The sequence below is a fragment of the Panicum virgatum genome, chromosome 4N (assembly GCF_016808335.1).
Source record: "Panicum virgatum strain AP13 chromosome 4N, P.virgatum_v5, whole genome shotgun sequence".
In the NCBI taxonomy this organism is placed as follows: domain Eukaryota; kingdom Viridiplantae; phylum Streptophyta; class Magnoliopsida; order Poales; family Poaceae; genus Panicum; species Panicum virgatum.
The window spans coordinates 31,122,612-31,148,006 of NC_053148.1; the positions used below are offsets into that span (position 1 = coordinate 31,122,612).

A 25,395-nucleotide genomic window follows, 5' to 3' on the forward strand; every position below is an offset into this window, starting at 1 on the left:
AGACGAAACCGACAGCTGGGCCCGGGGTGTCAGGCGGGGGCATGTGCGGCGTGGGCTGCTGAGCCGGGTTGCAGGACTACGGTGGCTGCCAGGTGGGGCGAGCAGGGTGCAGGGCCGGCCCATCTGTCGGAGGTGGGGAGCGCGCTGCACGGGCTAGAGAGCGAGCGGGAGGTGGGAGAGAGTGGACCTGGCACTGGGCTAGATCGGGGCGTGAGACAAGCGGGCCGTTGCGGGACTGGGCCGCCAGGGAAGGAAAGAGAGAGGTGGAGCGGGCTGAACCAGGAAAGGGAAAGGAGCGGGTTGGGCCGACTGGCTGGGCTGGGTTCACATGTTTGGTTTTCCTCTTTTCTATTTCCTATTTCAAACACCACTCAAACTAAAACCATTTGAATTCAAATTCAAATTTGAATTCAAACCTAGCACTCAAACAAAAAGAATAATGCACCAACATGAATGCAACAACAAATTTTAAACTTAGACAAATTTTAATTACTTGTGAATCAAAAATTAATTTAAATGCAAGACTAAACATATAAACCTTAGAAAATTAAATAAAGCCAATTAAATTTATTATTAAATGCTGGAATTTAAATTAGGGTGTTACATGACATGAGCCGTTCCTCTAGCCTTCGCAAGTGCTCCCGCTCATCATTCTTTCTTCTTTGCCGGCTTCTATATGATTCAATGTAATCCCTGAACCCATACTTCCACGGAACCACGCCTTTGCCTCTTGTGCGGCCCGGATGTTCCCTCGGCCGCTGCTTGTATGGCCTCCTGTAGTCTCTGGGCTGCTCGCTAGATGTTTGGCCCATAGATGTAGTCACCAGTCAATGGGTCCAAGCTTTCCTCGTGACCATAAAACCAGGTCCTTGACCTTTCAGGCCAGTTCATGGTCGTAGGTTGGATGCCTCTGTCAAGCAGATCCTGCTCCATCTTCTCCCATTCAGGTATTGCAAGCTTGTAGCCTCCTTGGCCTAGAGTGTGATGGTACACTTTCTTCGAGGTGTTGTCTTTGGCCTTCTGCATCTTCTGAAGCCCATGCTCTGAAGACTTGTATTCCACAAATGCATCCGAGTGACCCCTGAGCTTTTCAAGCTCGCCGGTAAATACGGGTGTGGTCCCGGTCTTGATATATTTCTTCGTCAAAATTTTCTTGAATGATTGCAGCTGTTCGGCCATCTTACACAGGATCCATCGCTTGCATATCTCTTCTGATTCAGCTGGAACCATGAAGTTTTTCTTAAGCTCCCGCCAGCACCATTCTTTTTCTCTTTCGGGTACCGCATCCCGATCCTCGCTTGGATTGGAAGCTTTCCAGAGCCTGAAGCTGATCGGGAATGAGGTCCCTGACAATACATCCGGATTGTCCTATGAATTTTTTGGCGGCAGCTTCTAGAGCGATCGGTTCGCCATCTGGACCAACTTCCGTTATAATGAACCGCCCTTCCAGTTTTTTTGTTGGGCCTCGCTTCGTCTTTTTCTGTTGCGACGATGATCCAGACGGCTATAAAAAAACATTCATAGTATTCATATAGATTCAGATGAAAATATGATTGTCACTACAAATAAGTATAGTTGTGATATGTACATTAGAACTTTGTTCAGCAGCAGCGTCATCCTGAATAGATGGTGGCTCAATTCCATCACCGGACATATTCAAATATATGTCGGTATTGCTGCCATCATCAGCTTGTTCAGCGACATCTCCTTGACCTTCGCCAATCATATTCAACAGGAACTGTTCGTCTTCCACGTCTGTGTGTCGCGGGTCCATCGTAACTAAAATATGAATACAAATAAAACCCTTAAAAATTCTCTAAATAATCCACATATTTAGATCGGTAACGATCGGAAACTATCAGAAACGATTCGGTCGGTATCAGTAACGATCGGAAACTATCGGAAATGATTCGGTCGGTATCGGTAACGATCGGAAACGATTCGGTCGGGATTGGTAACGATTGGAAACTATCGGAAACGATTCGGTCGGGATCGGTAACGATCGGAAACTATCAGAAACGATTCGGTCGGGATCGGTAACGATCGAAAACTATCGGAAACTATCGGAAATGTTTGTGTGTTAGCGCGAGTTTGCGAGCTCGAGAAGTAATACAAATGACATAATTAAATAATAAATACATGATACATTAAAATATTTGAATGACATAATTAAAGAATAAATACATGATAAATTGAACTCTTTGAATGACATAAAAAAATAATAAATACATGATAAATTAAAGTCTTTGAATGACATAATTAAATAATGAATACATCATAATAGAATTTCTCTCTAATTCTATATTTCCTTCTCTATTTCTCTCTAATAATATATCCATAATTTGTCGCTAATAATATATCCTAAATTGAATTCTAATAATATATCCAAAATTGAATTCTAATAATATTTCCATAATTAAATTCTAATAATATATCCAAAATTGAATTGTAATAAAATTTCCATAATTGAATTCTACTAATATATCTATAATTGAATTCTAATAATATATCCAAAATTGAATTCTAATAATATTTGCACAAAATTTGCACCTAATTCTAATAATTGAATTCTACTTAATATATAATAAATAAAATTAACACCTAATTCAGTAAAATTTGTACAAAATTTAGGGTTTGGGGGCCGGGGCGGCAACGGCCCACGGTCGGTGCCATTTTCACCTAATGCAGCTCGGGGCGAGGTCGGGACAGCGAGCTCGGGGCGGCGCACGGGCGAGGCGGAGGTCGAGGATGACGACGGTGCAAGCGGCACGGCGGTGGATGACAGGCGCGAGCGGGGAGGAGGGACGACATCGGCGCTCGGGGTGGGGGCTCGAGGCGGCGGAGATCGGGGACGACGGCATGGTGGGGCGGCGGAGCTCTGGACGGTGTTCTTGGACGGCGGAGCTCTGGGCGGCGCTCGGGGATGGCGGACCTCGGGACTTGCGGCGCAGTGCGGCGGCGGAGCTTGGTCGGCGCATCCTCTGGTGGCGGGGGACGGCGGCGCTCCGGGACAACGGCGGCGGCGAGCAGGAGGCGGTGGGCACAGGGGACGGCGGCGGCACGAGCGAGGCGGAGATCTAGAACTGACCAAGTGCTGGAGGAAGGCGGAGGAATGGGATGACCAAGTGCTGGAGGAAGGCGGAGGAATGGGAGATATATATGGTGGGGGCCTTTTGTCCCGGGTGAAGCCACCACCTGGGACAAAAGGGCCTTTTGTCACGGGTGGTGGCTTCACCCGGGACTAAAGATGATTTTGGGCGGGCCGGGAAAATTCCCAGCCTGCGGCCCACCTTTAGTCCCGGGTGGATCTACCACCCGGGACAAAAGGGGCCCTTTTCCCTCGGTCCCGCCAAATCTTATGTTTGTTTTTGTTTCTTTTTACTCCTCTTTTAAAATTGGATTTCATTTGTTAATTCAGTTAATAAAATTATGATTCTAAAAATTATGGAACAAAATTTCTTATCTCTATATAAACTTGATACACGCAACAAAAATAATTAATTTTCATTCAAGTGATTGGGTCAACAAAATATCTAACTTTTTTTGAAATCATATTTGTTATTTTGACCATGCAAAAATATATTAGGTGAACAAATTTTTTCAAACTGTTGCTTTTCGACAGAAAGTGGATTCTGTCATGATATTAACGTTTAAAAAGTGAATTTTAGATAAAATTAAGCAATTTCATGATATTAATGAGTAGTGTGTGAGTTTGAGAGATAGTGTGTGTGTTAGTGAGAGAGTATAGTGTGTTAATGTGAATGTAATTTCATGAAATAAATAAAATTAGTTGAGTAATCCATTATTGAATGAAAATTATAATTGAGTCTGGTAATTAAGTGAAAATATAAAAAATAATATATATAACATCATAAAGTATAATTGTACAGTACATATATAATAAAAGTATTCGAATTGCGATTACGTTTTTATACAATAATATAAAATGATTCAAGTACATGAAGGATTAGCGGTAACAGACTTTCTTTTCACAAATGTCCCTTGATTATGATCACGGCGCAAGTATGGAGAATCATCATTGGCTAGCAGGATGCATGGATCAGCATTTACTTCGAAAGGTGGAATGGCAACAAAATTATTATATTCTTCTGACAAGTCTGTCTTGTCCTCCACTCCAACGATGTTTCTCTTTCCTGATAGAACTATGTATCGCTTAGGCTCATCCTTTTGCTTGTTTATCCCCTTCTTTGGATTTCTGGACATGTCCTTAATGTAGAAAACCTGAGCGACATCCTGGGCTAGGACAAATGGCTCGTCTCTATACCCAAGATTGTTGAGATCAACTATTGTCATCCCATACTCATCTTTTGTTACCCCTCCTCCAGATAGCTTAACTCATTGGCAACGAAATAGAGGCACCTTGAAATTGGGACCGTAATCCAGCTCCCGTATCTCTTCAATGCAGCCGTAATATGTGTCCTTTTTTCCATTATTGTCCGTGGCATCCATACGAACACCGCTGTTTTGGTTGGTACTCTTTTTATCTTGGGCTATCATATAAAATGTGTTTCCATTTATCTCGTACCCTTGGTATGTTAAGATATTCCAAGATGGTCCCCTAGCCAATAAGAACAATTGTTCACTTATATCCATGTTATGCATTAGATGCTTCCGCAACCAGCTGCAGAAAGTGTTCATGTGCTCACGTGTAATCCATGCCTCAGACTTTTCCGGGAAATTGAAGAGCAGAATTTTCTTGTGTTCCTCGATATATGGGTCAACCAAGGATGATTGTTGAAGAACCGTATAATGCGCTTTCTTGAATGAGAAATCATCTGTGTAGACATAATATTTCTTTCCTAATGTACCCTTTCCAGTTAGTCTCCCCTCATATCGCGATTCACGGACTCCAATCGGTTTGAGGTCATCAATAAAGTCAACACAAAAGTCAATGACCTCCTCAGTTCCGTAGGCTCTGGCGATGCTTCCTTCTGGACGAGCTCGATTACGAACACATTTCTTGAGTACCCCCATGAACCTTTCGAATGGGAACATATTTTGTAGAAATACTGGTCCGAGGATATCAATCTCTTTGACAAGGTGCACTAGAAGATGTGTCATGATGTTGAAGAAAGATGGTGGAAATATCAGCTCAAAGCCAACAAGACATTGCACCACATCGTTTTGCAGCTTTATCAAATTCTCCGGGTCAATTATCTTTTGAGAAACTGCGTTGAGGTAGGCACATAGCTTCACGATGGTTAACCGGACATTATCAGGCAGAATCCCCCGCAGCACAACCGGAAGAAGTTCGGTCATAAGCACATGGCAGTCATGGGACTTGAGATTTGTAAATTTCTTCTCTGCGAAATTTAAGATTCCTTTTATATTGGATGAGTATCCAGATGGAACCTTTATACTGCTCAAGCAGTCAAACATGGTTTCTTTCTCTTCCTTGCTAAGAGTATAGCTGGCAGGACTTAAGTATTGTCGTCCAATATCTCGCTGTTGTGGATGTAAGGCATCTCGTTCTTCCATACGTTGCAATTCTTGACGTGCTTCTACTGTATCTTTTGTCTTTCCGTACACTCCCAAGAATGCTATCAGGTTGACGCAAAAATTCTTCGTGAGGTGCATCACATCAATTGCATGATGAACATCTAAGACTTCCCAATATGGTAGCTCCCAAAATATAGATTTCTTCTTCCACTTGGGCGCCATTCCATTTTCGTTCGGAACAGGTTGGCTACCAGATCCCTTTCCAAAAATAACTTCTAGATCTTTTACCATGTTGAAGACGTCTTTACCACTACGGTGCATCGGTTTTGTTCGGTGGTCCGCTTGGTCTTTGAAATGCTTGCCCTTCTTTCGTACCGCATGCCTGATGGGAAGAAACCGACGATGACCCATGTATACAACCTTCTTACAGTGAGTCAACCATATATTATCGGTATCATCTAAACAGTGTGTGCATGCTTTGTATCCCTTGTTCAAATGTCCTGACAAGTTACTAAGAGCAGGCCAGTCATTGAACGTTACGAACAGCAATGCTCGTAGGTTGAAGTTTTCTTGTTTGTATTCATCCCACATCCGTACACCTTCATCACCCCAGAGCAATAAGAGTTCTTCGACCAATGGTCTTAGGTACACATAAATGTCATTTCCGGACTGCTTTGGACCCGGAATAAGCACTGGCATCATGATGAACTTTCGTTTCATGCAGAGCCATGGTGGAAGATTGTACATACAAAGAGTCACAGGCCATGTGCTATGACCACTGCTCATCTCACCAAAAGGATTCATGCCATCCGTACTCATACCGAACCTTATGTTTCTCGTATCCAAATCAAATTCAGGGTACGTTCTATCTATTTTTCTCCACTGCGACCCATCAGCGGGGTATCTCAACATCGAGTCTTTCTTGCGTTCCTCTTTGTGCCATCGCATCAACTTAGCATTATCTTTATTTCTAAACAGACGCTTCAAACGTGGTATTATAGGCGAATACCACATGACCTTTGCAGGAACTCTCTTCCGGGGAGGCTCCCCCTCGACATCTCCAGGATCATCTTTTCTAATCTTGTAACACAATGCACTGCATACGGGACATGCATCCAAATTCTTGTACTCGCCTCGGTAGAGGATGCAGTCGTTGGGGCATGCATGTATCTTTTGCACTTCCAATCCTAAAGGGCAAACAAGTTGTTTGGCTTCATACATTTTGGCAGGCAATTCGTTGTCCTTAGGAAGTATTTTTTTAACAAGTTTGAGTAATTCACCAAATCCCTTGTCGGATACACCATTTGTCTCATTCCATTGCAGCAACTCCAAGGTGGTGCCAAGTTTCTTCAATCCATTTTGACAATCTGGGTACAACAACTTAAGGTGGTCCTCTAACAACTTCTAGAACTTCAACCTCTCCGTTTCACTCTCACAGTCTTCCTGCACATTGTGCAATGCCTGCCCCAGATCGTCACTGGGATCATTTTCTGCTACATCTACTTCGGGCTCTTCCATGGGAATATCGTCATCGAATGGACCGATTCCAGCATTCCCGGGAAAGTGGTCGTCAAAATCGTCTTCATCATTGTCTTCCATGGTAAGCCCCTGTTCTCCGTGCTACGTCCAACAAACATACTTCTCCATGAAACCATTTGCGAAAATGTGGCTGTGTAGGATTCTTGAAGATGAGTAATCCTTGTTATTGTTGCAATGAACACACGGGCAGCACATAAAACCATTCGCTTGTCTTCCTCAGCCACAGACAAAAAATAATGCAGGCCATCAATGAATTCTTTCGAACGTCGGTCAGCATTGTACATCCATTGCCGGTCCATCTGCATTTTAAATAAATCGATTTGAATTCTTTACACGTATCGAATAAATAAAATATATCAAACCTAAATTAAACTAAATGTAACATAACATGAATAATTAAAAGATATGCAATATCCATCATATATCTTGATTAATTAAAAGGAGTACTTAATCCATTACAGAACTTAACAATGAAGTACTATACATGAAACTTAAAAATTCGGAAAACAACACATAGGTTTTTAACCGTCCTTGCGTTGGAACGCAGAATGCTCTAACGGATTTCTTGCTGGCGTAGAATGATCAGATTAATAACACTTGCAAATAACAATGAAATCATATAAAAAAGATGAAATGTATCATTAATCCTCAAGAAATCTCTAATTAATTGAAAGAAATCTCTATAACTTCTAATTACTTTGACACCCTTCAGTTCCAGGAGTACACTCTTTTCAATATCCAGAAATCCTCTAGAAGAAAAATAAAGCTTTATTTCTGAAAATGTATATGTAACCTCAACCCTGCGGTGATGACACTGCCTTTCGGGGGGACACGGTGCGGTACAAGGATGTCACCAATCGGCCAGTCGCAGCACCAACATTTACAATTAATAGGCACAACACTTGGCATAGGCAGCGTGCTCATTGATATGCTCTCAGTACAACAACGGCCATGCTGACTGCGTCAAATGCTGTCTTCTTATCAATCGGAAGTGCTGGTGATGCGACCAGCTGATTCGCGACGTCCTTATAGTGCATTGTGTATCCCCGAAAGGTAGTGCCATCACTGTTGGATGGAGATTAACGACGTATACTTGTTTCGAAATAAAGATTTTTTTAGCTTCTAGATGGTTTTAATGTGAGCCTGAATAAATACATCACTAGAGTGTCAAAATAATCCATTCATAATACAAACAATTCTAACATACTCTTTTCATTAATTCATTCATGAATACAAAAATCAACTATCCACAATATGGTGTCTACACTCACATGAAGTGTCCACACTCATTCTAAAAATTTCTACTATCCACATACTCATCTAAATCTAAAAGAAAATCACACCTACATATGCAATCTAGCTAAATGTCCAAGAAATGAGCTAGCTACATATTTTCTCTATTTGTAAAGCATGAAATGAGCTATACAAGCCAAGGAAGAAGAGAAAAACAAGTCCCAAACCTTTAGCGCCGATGGATGGACGGGGAATCAAAGATCTTCACAAATGTGGTGTAGAAATGAGCAAGAACTCCTCTCTCCCGAGCCAAGAACAGCAAGAAACAAGTGAGCTGAATGGCTCGGGCGGGGGGAGAGGGAAGGGGATAAGGGGGCCAAGGCCTTTTGTCCCGGTTGGAGACACCAACAGGGACAAAAGGGGGGCCTTTTGTCCCGGTTGGTACCTCCAATCGGGACAAAAGGCCCCTGTTCCCCCCGCTGGCCCGGCTAGCCGTTGGACCTGGGACAAAAGCCACCTATTGTCCCGGGCCCAAAGGCTGCCTGGACAAATGGCCTAGAACAAAGGCCTATTCTGTAGTGGTGAACCATTCCTCACTTGTAAAGCTTTAGGGAGTAGTTCAGGTGTGGAGTTGTAGTTCAAGGAGTTAGAGTTTTTATGGAGAGTTGGTATGTCTTTTATATTCTATTTATGTAATGTCTTGACTTTGTACTAAACGTTTATTTCATCCAGCTTGACATGTTTGGTTCATATGCTTAGTTACGTATGTGATCCTTTCATGATAATTATTTGAGCTAGTTTATCTTGCATGTCAACTTGAGTTAGTAAGATCTCGACACAATTTTGGTTTCATCCCCCTTAATTGGGTGCTCTTGATAGAGATGGATGTCCTTGCGCAAGACTAGAGTAGTGATCGTTGATACAAACGGTTTGTAGAGGTAGCATGTAGGTAGTGACAACCCTGTTTAGTGCTATTGAAATCCTCCACGTTAGGTTAGGGGGATAGGAGTTGCATAAATGTCCATGATGGCCAGACAATCATACCCGTTGTGTCATGGGTTCAACCTGGTTAGGGTTCGTATGTTGGGCTAGCCGGGGGGGGGGGGGGGTTGGCTGCTCTGTCATGTGCATGCTTAGCTCTATTATGGTTGGCTGGTTTAGCTCGTGAGCGGCTCACGAGCCGCTCAATAGTTGAGTTAAAATATTAGCTCTGCTCGTCAGGAAAATAAAATGAGCCGAGCCGATTGAGTTAGCATAGAGCTGAGCGAGATAATGGTACCTGTTGTAAAACAAATCAACTTTGGAAACAAGAATCCTAGAAGGAAAGGAAAAGACTGGAAGTCCTATTCCTAGTCCGGTTTGTTTGTGGGCTCTTACCGAAACTCTAGACTTTGATTGGAATATATATATGAGAGATATGTTCATTGTAAAATAGAGAATTGGAGGAATAAAGATTTGTCTCTCTTACTTGTGTTCTTTTGTCTCCGTGTGTTCGTGTGATTGTTAAGAGAGAGTCGATCTGACGTTGACGACGTGTTTCACAACACGTTATCAGCACGATGCTCTACATCGATATCGACGGAGTTGACGCATCAAGAAGCTGTACATCGACACCGACGTCCAGTTCATCTACGTCGACATCGACGGCGCCGAGAACCTCGACGTCGTCTACGTTTGATCGGCATCAACTCAGACATCGCGCCGGCATCACGCCGGCAGGTCCCCTCGGCTCAGCCGAACTGTCCTACGCGACAGCTTCGTTTTTCCTCTACGTGAGAAACCGAGGTACATACATGATTGATAGTAGATTAGATTGGTTCTAATCTGCTGCGTAGATATGTGTTTGTATCTGTTCTACGCACTTTAATCTACGCAAAGAACTTGCTCATAAGAATTTAGCCGTGATTGGAAAAGAAAAGGGGCAGAATAGATAGGATTCTCGCTGGTACTGCATGCCGACGATTCTTGATGTACGTAGTATACCACTGGCTTGAAGACCGTGGTCAGAACCAGCTTGAACTGTTATACATCTAATCCTAAGTCTTGAAGATTGAGATTCAAATTACATGGAAGTAATCGTTAAGATTTAGATTACACGGAAGTAATCGTAGCACTAGCCTGCTAGTAGTAAGCACGAACACTAATAGTCCTGCAACGCATGCTATGTATTTGGCCCGTCACCTGAAGTAAAGCCGCTTCATCGCACGCTGCCGGCGAACAGGGTAAGCCGCCTGAACGCGACGTTCTGCCACTGATATGTGCGCGCTAGCCGTGCGGCACCCCTCGGCTAAATTCGAAAACTTGAAGTTAACCATAGAACTAGCAGTTCAGATCATTAACATCTTGGGTTAATGAGTTTTTGCGGTAGATTATTCCCCAAGCCTCCGGAGAATTGTCCAAAGTCACCGGAGCTCAAAGCATGCTTCACCAAGGAAGTGGGCTCCTATTGTCAACATTGTCAAATTACCGGACATCGTACAAGGTTGTGTCCAACTCCTAATCGCCCTCTTCCAACCTTGCCTACTAACTACAAGTCACAATTCAATGAACATCATTTCTTGTTAATCAAACTTAAAAGTGGCAAGATTAAGGCAAAATTCATTGGTACCCAAGAAAAAAAAAGCTTCCACGTCAAATATGGGTTCCTAAAGCTTTAGTAACTCATGTCAAAGGACCCAAAGTTACTTGGGTTCCCAAACCTCAAAAGTGATTCACTTGTGTGTAGGTGAACTACAAAGCCGGTAGAAAGCATTGGGAGCTTGATAGCGGAAGCACACAACATATGACCGGCTATGTAAAGATGTTCACCTCACTAGATGAAGATGTGGGCAATCATGAACATGTCACCTTTGGTGATAACTCTAAAGGAAAGGTGGTAGGTTTGGGTAAGGTGACCATAATAAAGGATTTATCTATCTCTAATGTATTGCTTGTTGAGTTGGTTAGCTTTAATTTGCTTTCTATAGCTCAACTTTGTGATTTAGGACTAATAGGCACCTTTAGTGATCAAGAGGTTATAGTGACAAGCAAAGAGGACAAAAGCTTGATCTTCAAAGGATTTTGGCATGGTAACATTTACCTTGTTGACTTCTCATCTAATGATGCAAGCTTGGCGACGTGTCGCTTCACCAAGAACTCTTTGGGTTGGCTTTGGCATTGCCGCATTGCTCATATTGGGATGAGCCAACTCAAGAAGGCATTCAAACGAGGTATGGTGGTTGGTGTAAAAGATGTTACATTTGACAAAAACAAATTGTGTAGTGCTTGTCAAGCCAGGAAGCAATTTGCATCATCACATCCCATGAAGGCTTACTTGTCAACATCAAGAAGCTTGGAGCTACTACCCATGGATCTCTTTGGACCAACCACCTACAAAAGTCTTGGCGGTAATCTCTATTGTTTTGTAATTGTTGATGATTATTCTAGATATACTTGGACTTTTTTTTAGAGGACATAAGCAAGACGGTGGGGATCTTCAAGATTTTTGTAAAGCAAGCTCAAAATGAATTTGAATTAAGTGTTGTGAGGGTCCGGAGTGACAATGGTACGGAGTTTAGGAATACACTTGTTGAAGAGCTTTGCAATGACTTAGGCATCAAGCATGAGTTTTCATCAACATACACACTCCAACAAAACAGAGTGGTGGAGAGGAAGAACAAGACTTTGATCACCCTTGTAAGGGCAATGTTGGATGACTATGGCATCTCACAAATATTTTGGGTGGAAGCCATCAACACCGCATGCCATGCATCAACCGGGTTTATCTTCACCACTTCCTAAAGAAGCCCTATGAGCTTCTGATTGGGAGAAAGCCCAACATCTCATACTTCCGGGTCTTCGGTTGCACATGCTACATCTTCAAGAAAAATAAGCACCTAGGCAAGTTTGAAAGTAGATGTGATGTTGGTTTTCTTGTTGGTTATTCATCAAACTCCAAAGCATATCGAGTATTCAATAATGCCACCCGCAAGATTGAAGAAACTTGTGATGTGGAGTTTGATGAGACTAATGGCTCCCAAGGGGAAGGTTTCTCTTGTGATGATGTAGGTGATGAACCACTACGAGAAGTTATGAAGAACATTGCCATTGGACAAATCAAGCCAAAGGAGGAGGAAGAAGAAAATGCAAATCCATCCACTCAAGTTGAAGCCTCTTCCAAGGATGACTCCAAGGTTGAAGATGTGACTACACCAACAAATCATCATGATGAGTCATCCAATGAAGAAGATGATACTTCTCATCCTCCTCAAGACGTTCAAGATGAGCAAGTGATTCAAGAACAACTTCCATTTGATGACACCCACATCACAAGTGAACAAGCCCAAGCTCAAGCTCACGATGTCGAACCACTATAGGATCCTTCATCTCATTCACAAGAGAGGCCAACAAGAACTTCAAGGAACCATTCCATTGACTTGGTCATGGGTGACCCTTCCGGTGGAGTAAGAACTCGTAGACGTCAATATGTCTCCTTTTGTGAACATTACTCGTTTGTTTCTTGTTGGAACCCACAAATATAGATGAAGCGCTTGAGGACCCGAATTGGGTAATGGCTATGCAAGAAGAGCTCTACAACTTCACCCGCAATGAAGTTTGGGTTCTTGAAGAGCGTCCTCAAGGCAAAAACATCATTGGCACCAAGTGGGTCTTCCGCAACAAACAAGATGAACATGGTGTGGTGGCTCGAAACAAGGTAAGGCTTGTGGCTAAGGGCTTTGCACAAGTTGAAGGGTTGGATTTTGGTGAAACATTTGCCCCCATTGCAAGACTTGAAGCCATTCGTATCCTCTTAGCATATGCTTCACATCATAATATGAAACTCTTTAAAATAGATGTGAAGAGTGTTTTCTTAAATAGCTTTATTAATGAGTTAGTGTTTGTTGAACAACCTCCAGGATTTGAGGACCTTAGATATCCTAATCATGTTTATAGGTTGCATAAGGCGCTCTACGGGCTCAAGCAAGCGTCTAGGGCTTGGTATGAACGCCTTCGTGACTTCCTTCTCAACAAGGGCTTCAAGATCGGGAGGGTGGATACTACAGTGTTCACAAGAATCATCAATGAGGAACTATTTGTATGTCAAATTTATGTTGATGATATCATTTTTGGTTCAACTAACCCTACTCTTTACAAAGAATTTGGAGATATGATGGCTAGGGAATTCAAGATGTCCATGATCGGTGAGCTCAACTTCTTCCTTGGGTTTCAAATCAAGCAATTAAAGGAAGGGACCTTCATCCATCAAGAAAAATATACAAGAGATATTCTCAAGAAATTCAAGATGGATGATTGCAAGCCGATCAAGATTCCAATGCCAACCAATGGACATCTTGACTTAGATGAGGGAGGTAAATCGGTTGACCAAACTCTTTATCGTTCTATGATTGGGTCACTTCTTTACCTAACCGAATCTAGGCCCAATATCATGTTTAGTGTATGTATGTACGCTCGCTTTCAAGCAAATCCAAAGAAATCACACCTTAGTACCGTTAAGCGGATCCTTAGATATCTCAAACATACACCTAGTATAGGCTTGTGGTACCCCAAAGGTGCTAGTTTTACACTCTTGGTATACTCAGATTCGGACTTTCCCGGATGCCGTGTGGATCGCAAGAGCACATCGGGTGGGTGCCACTTGCTAGGGCGTTCCTTGGTCTCTTGGTCTTCAAAGAAACAAAATTCTGTGGCCTTGTCAACCGTGGAGGCGGAATACATTGCCGTCAGGGCTTGTTGTGCTCAAATCCTCTACATGAAGCAAAGTCTCTTGGACTAAGGTGTGGTATTAGATAGGATCCCGCTCCTTAGTGACAACGAGAGTGCCGTAAAAATTGCTAATAACCCGGTTCAATACTCTCGCACAAAGCACATAGATATTCGCCATCACTTTCTAAAAGATCACGTGGCAAGGAATGATATATCACTTTGTGGTGTTCGTTCCGAAGATCAATTGGCAGATATCTTCGCAAAACCTCTAGATGAGAGCACCTTTTGTTGGTTGTGAAGTGAGCTTAACATGCTAGATGCTTCTAACGTCATGTAATTGCCTTGTCATATAGATGCATTTCATACGTACATACTAGGGGCTTGTCTAACCTTGTCAAGATAGTGATGAACATGGGTCTTGCATGAGCCGGTGGTTTCTTGTTTCGCTCATGGCATATAGAAAGGTTCATCATGAAGAAGCTTGCCGAGGGTTCAAACTTGACAAGATAGATTTAAATTTATACAATGCATTATTCTTGTCATATAGTGTGCATTCATATTTAATTTCCCGCTTTGCATGAGCATTGCATCACAGTAGTAGCATCACAAGGGAGCAAATCACACTTCGAGAGTCATATTCATGCCATATATGATATATCAACTCCATAAGAGTAATAAGATCAATGTTGTCCTAGCAAACTTAAAGTTTCAATCTCTAAGGTCATAGGCCGTATGGCTCATACATTTCTTGTATCTAGTGTTTATCCTTGCTTGGTTCTTAATTTGCCTATGTTAAGTAAAAGCTTGCGAGCATCTATAAGTATGAGTGTTTGAGGGGTGAAGATGTCTCTCGAAAATGATCCAATCTAAGTGTTTATGGCTTTGGTTCTTTGAAAATTGGATTACAAGTAGAGGTTCTAGTTCAGCTAAAAAATCCAGTGCCACCGGTTGAACCGATGCTAGACCACCGGTCTATCCGGTGCCACCCGGTTACACCAACGCAGCGCCTGCGGACCAACCGGTGACACTGTCCGTTCAAACCTTGAGAAATTTCCTCTCTGAACGATAACCCGATGATTGCACCGATGCCCACCAGTTACACCAGTGCCCTCTAACCGGTCTAACCGGTGCCACGCTATTGACCAGGATTCAAATATTTTTAAACTCTTCAAAATTACACCGGTGCTTGGCACCTCTGCACCACCGGTGCATCCGGTGCCTTAGGGTTTGCAGGCCCGAGTTCTCTGTTTCACTTAATCTCTTCGTGGGCCCCACTCGTCAGTCTCATTCCACACCATCTTGTTCCACCTTTCGCCACCCGTGCGCCCAGGCGCCGTCGCCCCTACACCCGTGCGCCGCCGCCGCCCCTCCACGGTCCGCCGCCGCTCGCACCGCCACCGCGCCGCAAAACCCTAGGGCCGTTGCCGCCGCTGCACAGACCGTCGCCGCGCGTAGCACTAGTGCCCAGAGCTCGAGCCTGAGGGGCTCTCTCCCTTCCACCCCGAGCCTTGCCCTCCAAGTGCTCGTTGATTTGCCCTTGGGGTGAATCACTTCGTTTTTGCCTTGAGTTCTTCTTGGATCAACTGTGGTATGTGTTGTTTCATCCTCTAGCATATGATTTTCAATCTATATCATCTTGTTCACGTACACTTGCTCACATGTCACACTTGACTATCATCAGTGCACACACTTTCACACCTTTATCACGCATGCCTATCTTGCTCACTTTTAGGTACCCTAGTGCTCACACATAGGCTTTAGTGGTTCTCTCACTCACTTCTTAATTCAATCATGTCACAACTCTCTTGCAAATCACTTGAGACACACTTTATCCACTAGAAGCACATATTTAGGCTCAATCAAATCATTGCTTTGCTTAGGTCTTCTTTCTTCTAGATATTGATCTAGTATTGTTATATAATTCTCGCCTTAATCTATTATCTTCTACCGATTTCTCTAATAGATGGCAGGCGATAAGAAGGGAAAGGGCAAGGCAGTTGTTGTGGCAAAGAAGAAGAGATCTCGCGATGAACGTGAGTGGGACCGATCTCTTGCAGCAGCAGATGCAGCAGATCAGCCGTAGCGGTCAGTCTAGATCAGGGACTCAGAGGCAGAGGCAGAGAGGCAGGGGGAGCCATAGGACACACCGCAGCTACGCTGCTCAGCGCGTACACGCACCACAGAGACAGCTCAGTCCACACCGCAGCCTCGCGGTGGTCCACGGACCTGATGGGGTGACGTTCAGAGGCGAGGGATTCACACACAGTCATAGCAGCAAACCGAGCAGCAGTCAGAGGGTGACATAGAGACAGAGGGTGACACACAGACTGGGGATCAGCCCGGAGGTGACAGTTCCTCAGAGCCCTACTTTGTTGATATTATCGACCTCAGAGGGATGCCATCGCAGAAGATACGACGATTTTGACTTGTCACTTCTCAGGTCTGGTTTCCAGAGCAGTGAGAAGAGAACGTTGACCGCCGGTTCTTCACACGGATACAGATGGCGTTCTACTATGCCTACTATCAGTTGGGCGTCAGGTTCAATGAGTACAGGAGACTCCACTGGGGTTCTCTCAGAGTGGCAGCAGGGGACTTCCTATACTCCCGTTCTTTGAGGTATACCCAGGACTGCGAGCTCTACTTAGTGATAGGGACAGATATGTCTGTGAGTGGGTCCGGATCTTCTACGCCACTCTATTTGTTGACGAGGACCGCTAGTTCATTGAGTTTATGTTCCAGGGGAGGCACTACAGACTGACACGATAGAGACTGGCTACTTTACTTGGCGTGCCACACACCGACGAGCCCCACTCTCTACACCACCTGACTTACGGTGACGTTGGGCCTCCCCGTCACCCTCACCAGCGTACCCACCTGCAGATGAGGAGGCCAACAGACTGTTTGTTCAGCCGTTTCTGCCAGGGACACCGAGGGTACCCGACAGGCTCACACCGCTCGCCAAGACAGTTCACCTCTCTCTTCGGCGGAGTCTGCTCTATAGGATGGGGTACAATGAGGGGATCACAGCTCTGCAGCAGTGGCTTCTGATTCACATCCAAACTGGTAGATAGTTTGATATAGTAGATCTCTTTATCTGTGAGTTAGAGGAGGTGATCTTTGATGGGATGATAGCTCACCGTCAGCAGCCGTTCGCTCACTGGATCAGCTGGATCCTAGCACAGCTCGGGCATAACGCCCATATGGACGAGCTGCAGCACTCGAGGACGAGCTTCAAGGAGTACTCACCTCCTGCACCTCGAGACGGCAGATGTGGCCTGAGGGGACAGTGCCTAGCACAGAGGACTCTTGACGAGCGTGCTTTGGCCGAGGGCAGAGTCCGGGATGAGGAGAGGGCTGCTGAGGACGCCGCTTTGGATGAGGCAGAGGCACAGCTGCCCGGGTTTTTGGCTGTGGATACAGACGACTCGGAGGACGACGAGGACTACACTCCGACTATTTTCGTCCCCCGAGCTTCTCACGACGACGAGGCAAGCACTTCACGTGATCCAGCTCCTGCTCCACCAGTTACAGCCGCTCAGGTGTCTCAGCCAGACTCACTTGCCGCTCTTATCTAGACACTTGCAGAGGAGCAGCTGGAATAGAGGGAGATCCAGAACAGACTACTAGCAGAGCTGGCTCGTCAGGTAGAGGCTCAGACACTCCTCTTCCAGGAGTTGAGGCAGCAGCAGGAGGCCGTGAGGCAGCAGCTCCTTGTTCAGTCCCAGCAGCAGCAGTAGATGTTCACGTTCTTCTCTAGCTGTTTCGGGACACTTTGCCCCGCCCAGGGTCTGCCGGAGCCCCAGTTCCCTACCACACAGCAGCTCCAGTACGATCCCTCTGGTTCTCCTCCTCCGATCGGCAGGTTTGTGCAGACACCCTTGGCCTCGTACCGATGTCACCACTACTTCAGATCGGGGTGTTTGCGATACCTTCTCCAGCTCCAGCTCCAGGACAGCAGCAGTTTGGGATGACCGAGGAGCAGCGGGCCCTTTTCCTCCAGCAGCAGGAGATGCTACGATAGTTCCAGCACCCGTCTGCTCAGCCTCTTCCGGTCACCACACTCACATTCGAGCCGATCCGACCGACAGCTGTTCGTCCTTCCTCGGCGGACTCTGTTCCCGTCTCGACAGCACCTCTGACGGAGTCCACCAGTGTCGTCACAAAGGCAGTCACGTCTTCAGCTCCACCCACCTCTTCGGCACCTCCGACGACGACTCCCGTCACACCTACCGTCTCCTCCGACGACTCGGACGACGACCCCGACCGCTTCATCGCCTCACCCAGCCAGTCGACTCTGTCTTCTCCACCCCAGGAGTAGCTTCGCCTTCCTTTTTGGTGCTTTGTTGCCAAAGGGGGGAGATAGATAGGGGGAGTAGAGATAGGGGGAGCAGGGGGTTTGTGGCGTGTTTTGGCTCTTCATGGCTTTTGATGAATCAGACATGTCGTTTGGATATTGTATATGCTCTTGTGTTGACATATCTCTACATGTGCTTTTATTCCAGTTATTGGATGCTTGTTTAGTTCCTTGCTTATCTCGTATCTTGCATGAGTTGTGGCACTTTCAATTTCATATTATGTTATCTCTAATTTGTGTTGTCATCAATCACCAAAAAGGGGGAGATTGAAGCGCATCTAGGCCTGTAGATGCAATCGGTAAGTTTCGGTGATTAATGACGACCGTATACGACTAACATGTGTTTTGAAGGAAATAATCTTTGCAAGTTAAGTGTCATATGAAATGTGAAAGGAGACTCCTCAAAATTCATGATCAAACGATTCACGGACTCTATTTTCAAGAATAAGGACCATTCTAGTTTCAAGTATCACAAGGAGATGAAGGACACTTGATTTAGTTTGAGTTTTATAGATGTAAGTTAGTGATCGTACTATTAGATGGCACGACCCGGTGCCTTTAGAGCAGATATTAGCACCGGGTAAAGCCATGACCCGGTGCCAATGCATGCGTTAGGTACCTGAGCTCCCAACTCGCGATATTTTAAAGTCTCTCACTGTCGGCACCTGATGAGCTCTCATCTGTCTCCCCGGTCACTCTCTCTCCTTCCTCCCTTTCTCTCCCACGCACGCCGCCCCTCCTTTGCTCCGGCCCCTCCCCTGCTCCGCCCCCTCCCCTCCTCCATGCACCGGTGAGCACCCGCGCCGCCTCCTGGAGTTCGCTGCCGCGCACGGGCCGGCGGCGGAGGGGCAGGGCCGAGGAGCGGCCTATCCCCGACGGCAGAGTGGCGGGCCTCCCCTGCTAACTCCGCGCACGGCCGACGACCTCTTCGAGCACGGCCGCATCCTCCCACCGCCGTGGTGGAGCGCGAGGGACGCACCGCGAGCGTGAGGGCCGTGGTGCAGGTAGCCCGTTCGGCGCAGAAGCGCAGGGCGCGCCCGTCGGCGGCGACCGTCTCTGCGGCCTCCCCGACCGGGTCCTCCTCCGGGTCGTGTCACACCTCAAGGCGTGGGAGGCGTGGGAGCGGCGCTCTGGAGCCGGCCGCCGCCGCCGCCATGGGGCGCGAGGCCGCTATCGCCGCCATGGGGCGTGAGGAGCGTGCGCGTGGCCGCCGCGGCGGCCAAGGGAGGAGCGGGCCCGAGTGCGGCAGCAGGAGCGGCGACGGCCAAGGGAGGAAGGCGGATCTCGGCGGCGGAGCTCTGGGCCCGAGCGCGGCAGCAGGAGCGGCGGCCACGAGCGGTTCGGAGCGCGGCAGCAGGAGTGGCGACGGCCAAGGGAGGAGCGGGCCCGAGCACAGCAGCAGGAGCGGCGACGGCTAAGGGAGGAGGGCGGATATCGGCGGCCAAGGGAGGAGGGAGGATCTCGGCGGCGGAGCTCCGGGCCCGAGCACGCCAGCTGGAGCGGAGGCCACGAGTGGCTCGGAGCACTGCAGCAGGAGCGGCGACGGCGACGAGGCGAAGCTCCGGGCCCTAGCACCGGCAGCAGGAGCTCGGGGCCGAGCGCTGGCAGCAGGATGCCTGCTTATTTTTTTTTTGCCAAAAATGTTTTGGTACCGGTTGGTCTTTCCAACCGGTACCAATGGATGTCTAAGGCACCGGGTGAAAAACCCAGTATCCTAGACTGAGGCTAATGGTCTCGGTTTGGGGGTACCGGTTGTAAAACCGGTGCCTAAGCACCTCTTCAACCGGTGCCTAAAGCGTCGTTTCTAGTAGTGTATTATTTGTTTTTAAAAAATATCATATCAGCAAATAAGATGATATGGTCTACTTCATTTAATTTTTGAGAAAAAAATTTAGCTCATTTATGCGGGCTATCTTCAGGAGAGCGGCTGCATTTTTAATCCTTGCTATAGCGTGAAAATATAAGGAAGAGTGTCTAGGTGAGCAAGATATTGGAGGTTTTCGTCTTGGCACCTTTTCCAAGAATGGATGGAGAAGAAATAACAGATTTTGCTTTTAATTCCTATAAATTATTTGTGTACTCTTTTCTCTATTTTGTCACCGTGTGTTGAGAAGTTTGCCTTGTGCGTGGTTGCAGAGGCCGGAGACGTTCTTTTTTCTAAAAAAAGCAAATCAGATGATGTGGTATACTATTCGGTAAAGACTCTGTTACAACCAGCCATAAATTTGTGAAGCTGTAGGGCCACTTCCATCCACTGTGTGTCCTCCATCCAGGCTCCGCGTACACCACGTGCAGATCGGCGGTTCCGCATTTTCAGATAGAAGGGGAGAGAGAGTGGCGCGTCAGTGCACCTATTCATTTCATTCCCCATTTTCTCTCTCTAGGGTTATTCGCTCTCCTCTCTCCTCGCTCGCATCGATTTTGCGATTTTTCACATCCAACCTCTTGAATCACCCACACACCAGCAACTCAGCTAGATCCGGTGGTGATCAACGGCATCTCTGATGAGGTGAGTGATTTCCTCTGTCGCCGCGTGCCCAAAAGTCCCCCCTCCTCGTGGTTTTTTCCACGCCATTTCCTGGTGTGCTCCTGTTTTTGTGGATTTCATCATCGCGCTCATCCGCTGGGGATTCCACGGTGTCTATCAGGGGCAAGGTGCCGAAGTGCAGATCTGGACACTCTCCAATCGTGCCCCCACTCTTCCGTTCATGGCCCGCAGCTCGCTGGCGGTTCTGCTCCTGCTTGCGGCGCTCGCGGGCGTGGTCACTGCCAGGAACATCGTCCACCAGGACGACGAGGACCCGAAATTCCCGACTGCGCCAACAATTTTGTCCTGGTATGGCACCCTCTGCTCCCATCACCTCCCCTTGTTTAGCTGCTTTCTCTATGCGGTTTTGGGGCCGAATTTTTGATTCAGGGTAAGGGGAATGGGACTCTCGGATTTGGTAAAATCTCTGCTACTCCTGCCATTGCTTGATTTTACATTGCTTTGATTGGTAGTGGACTAGTGGTGTGAGTGACTAGGTCGCGTCGTACGGTCATGCATGCACAAGTATCTATCAATTCATGAGCATCTTTGCTTGCAAGCTGTTGGGAAACAACTTTGTTTGTTAAGCCAGCGGAGTGTGCTCTAGTTTCTGGTTTGTTCATGAATGCTATTTATTTAGAGATCAAATGGTCCGTTACCATTACATTTTAAGCCCAGGTAATCAAGGAGCACTCAGTACATGGGCAGTCCGAATGCTTCGGCATGGGCTAATTGCTTTTATACTCTTCATCAAATGCTGGGAATTGGGAATTATATTTGTTACAGTGATCACACATCCTGTTATCTGGTCCAATTCAGATAAACTCCACCTTTACTTGTGAGCTTATTTGATTGGAATGAGCTGATGGATTCAATCTAATCTGTTATCATGGTTTCATGTTTAACTAGCTAATATGGTTCTCAGGGACTATTGCATTTTCCTGACTTAAAAAGTGCTTGGTTCGTTGTCGATAACGAAGTAATCAGCTAGAGCACATAGCTGATTATCCCTGAACAATGCATATGACACATAGCTTACGGACTTTGCTTAGTGTAGTAATATCGTTAGGTTTTTTGCAGTTGAATACATTGATTCCCCAACTACATCACTGCACTAAGCAACTTTTTTATTACAAACATGCAAATCTGATTTCAGGTAAGCAATAATTTGTTATTAATTAGGCAAAGTAATATCTCTAAAAGGCTCTATTCTGCATTGGAATTGAATGTGTTTCTCTACTAATGAATATATATATTTAGCTGTTTTACTTATAGTTCTTTTTTGCATAAGCAGGGCTAGTTTATCTTCGATCAATCGATCAACATGCTGGAAGCTTCTCAAATCCTTTTTGTTAAGTCTAGAAACAAAAGTATAGTGCGACCATGGTTTTTTGAACTGTCTCTAGATGACTGCAAAGGAAAGGGGTTTCTACACAGTACCATTGTATATCCCACCCAGTTTTCAGGGTTAGATTCTAAATACAGTATAGGATAGACAACTTAAATCAGGAGCTTAAGAGCTAGTGTCTTTACTTTTAGGTACGTCTTTTTTCATCAGGAGAAATGGGTAGCTTAATTGAATGATAGCCCAAGCCACCAGAGTTAGATAACATAATGCTCTTTTGTTATTCCTTTAGCTTTTTTACCAGTGACATATATTATCTTAACAGTGTTTCTGCTGGGGTAGGACATTCTAGCAGAGATTTGATAGCTGCCTTTTTTCTAAAACACTTGGATATATTGCCTATGCAGAATCACATAGTTTTCCTTTTTTAATTGTGTATATCTGCAGGGTGCAGACAACACATTCATGATTCACCTGAGAACCTGGTTAGTGTTGTTCAAATAACCATACCAAGTTACAATGACAAGAGGGAAGAAGCAGCAGCAAGGTCGTGCTGCCTCATCTAATGTGGTATATTAACCTTTATTTTTTTGCTTCTTGTTTTCTCAGTAGGCAATGATACTTTTTAGTAAATGGCATTTTACTTCGTTAGGAAATACAAATGAACAGGAACTTTAGAAATAAATATGGTTCTGGATTATCCAAAATAATATACTTCATTAGGCATGAATATGGTTCTGATTAGGCAATAATGTGGATCTTAACCAGGCAAAATAGTTTACTTCATTAGGCAATGTTTAATTTAGAATTTTAGAATTCATTTTCATAGGTTGCCTAAAGTACAAGGTAATATACTACTATCAGCACTGGTATTTAACACAGAATTTAGCCTGACCACATGGGAGTTAATGCTATGCTTGCAGTCATCTTGAGAGTACATATTCAAAATTCATTGGGCCATAATATGGACTAATTTGGGCAGTTATATGGTTATTAATTAGGCAATAATATGGCACCCAAAAGGTAATATAGTTTAGTTGATTACGCAATGTTATTATACATGCCATTTTTATTATGTTGTATAGATATGGTAGCATTCCCACTAGATCTTAGAGAAAGTTCTTTAGAACTATTGTTCAGTTTTTGAAGCATGATCTGAATTATTGTCACAAAGAAATAGGAGCATTCCTACTAGATCCCGTTTGTTGCTCTTTTGATTAGACATGTACTTCCTTTTTTTCTGTATTGAGGAGATGGAGGGGTAGCAGGCTCTTTTGGCAAACATTCATGACAACATGGATAAATTTTATTCACACTATAAACAAGCGCTTTCTAATTTGTATACAAAAACTAATATCTGGTTGTTAGACTATGCAGCCTTATTTTTCTTTTCTATACACATTATGCAACCAGCCTACTCGGCTCTTTTTATGCATATCACTCCCCTGTAAAACTGCAGCTACTAGTTCACACTGGCATTACATATTTTCTGGGTAATTTTAGAGGTCATGGTCATATTCTTATGCAGTAACAAAGTAGTTTGATAATATTGAACTTGTATTTAAGTAATATTGAGGTAGTAAGTTAATAATATTTGGTAACCAAATTTAAAATGGCCAGACCAAGCATTTAAACAGTGATTAGCTATTCTTCCCTGCTTAATTGAGCAATTGTATTTATTGACTGAAATAAAACACTTGTATTGTTTATAGATTCTCTAATTCTGTGCATATGTGCACAAATGTCCTAATAGAGGTGCTTCTATTGTTTCATCTACAGAGAAGGAGGTTTCTCAAATAATTTGTGAATATCCAAAAGGAACTATGGTTTACATTACTCTGCAAGAAGATACATATGCAGTAAGACTTGATTCACTCTTAGATTTCAAAAAGCATCATTTCTTTGCTTGTCCACACTCAAGCTCCAAGAAAAGTATTTTTGCTGCAGGCAAGATATGAATGAGCTCGTACAATGATGTGATAGTCAAAACTAGTGGCTCTTTAGAAACTTTTAGACCAATATATTGTATTATGCAATTATAGCTTGGGACTGTTGCATTTCTCCAATAATTGCAGCAATTTATATGTCATGGAGGTGAACTTGATGAAATATATACTAGAGGTATTTGTTAGGACTCCCTCTCCAAGAACTGAACGTCGTTAAGACCAACTACGCTAGCTCCTCAGAGCAATTATTAAAACTCATAAGTTTGTATGTGCAGTTCTTTTGATCCCTAGTATTCATGCAGGCCCGACAATCTGCTAGGTTTGTTTTCTGATTGAGTTCAGCAGCTTGGTAGTAGCACATTTGTTTGCAACTTCTCATTATTGAAATGCCATTTTTCATATTTTGTATATGGTTTTGTAAAATTCAATTGAATCTTTTGTCCATGCTCTAATTTTCTCGCACTTTCTTAGAACTTTGCTTATATGGTTCCAAAACAATGCTTATTCTATCTAGGAAATTCATGATTATTAGTTAGGCAAAGTAATACTTTTAGTTGTGCAATTTTTTGGCTACGAAACAAGCAAATGCATATGCATGTAGGCAATTTTTATAACATTTTATTTTTCAAATGCCTCTGTTGATAATTAGGATACAACAGGTAGTTCTTCAGCTTATCCAACTTACTTTATGTGCTACATACTATCTGATGTATTCCTATTTTTCCCATTATATGACAGGTCATGGAAGGTGCTCATAAGTTAGGTAAAGACTATTACAACAAGCTAAAGTCAAGTATAAGCAGGGTGTATCTAGTGGTTACGTGATGACTGATGAATATTATTGTGAATCTGTTTTATTGGCTTGTACATTTATTCTAAATTGCTTCGGAGTTTATTATGAGATGCTTTCAACTTTTAACAAAAGTGCTCTTGGAACTGTACGAGAAAAATATCATCGAAACATATTGAAGTGAGATCTTGTTTTGATCTTTTTGTTACGAGCAAAGCAATGGTGCAATCAGATTTTAATTTTGATGCTTTGTTGTAAAATTATAGCTTTTTAAAGCATGAGATTGATTTTGCATGTGCCGACATCATTTTTTTTGTCCTTATCCTTGCCACAGTTGCGCTCCCACCCGAGAGTATGCCGCGGGTAGTAGTTTTTGCTTAAAAAGGAAATAATTGATGACAATGTGTTTTGCTATTCCCAAAATGGACCGGCCGTAGTGGAAAGCTAAATTACGGCCGGTCGTAATTTAGCCAAGTCCATAATATTTATGATGAGTTC

The 25,395-nt window shown here is 44.4% G+C and overlaps 1 long non-coding RNA gene across 1 annotated transcript; it reads left to right on the forward strand.

Moving 5' to 3' along the window:
- The first annotated feature begins 20,631 nt into the window (after positions 1-20,631).
- Positions 20,632-25,113, forward strand: LOC120671308. The gene is made up of 4 exons (XR_005673578.1): positions 20,632-20,798; positions 20,938-21,125; positions 22,609-22,731; positions 23,941-25,113. It is a non-coding gene; the product is annotated as an uncharacterized LOC120671308 (long non-coding RNA).
- Positions 25,114-25,395: the final 282 nt, after the last annotated feature.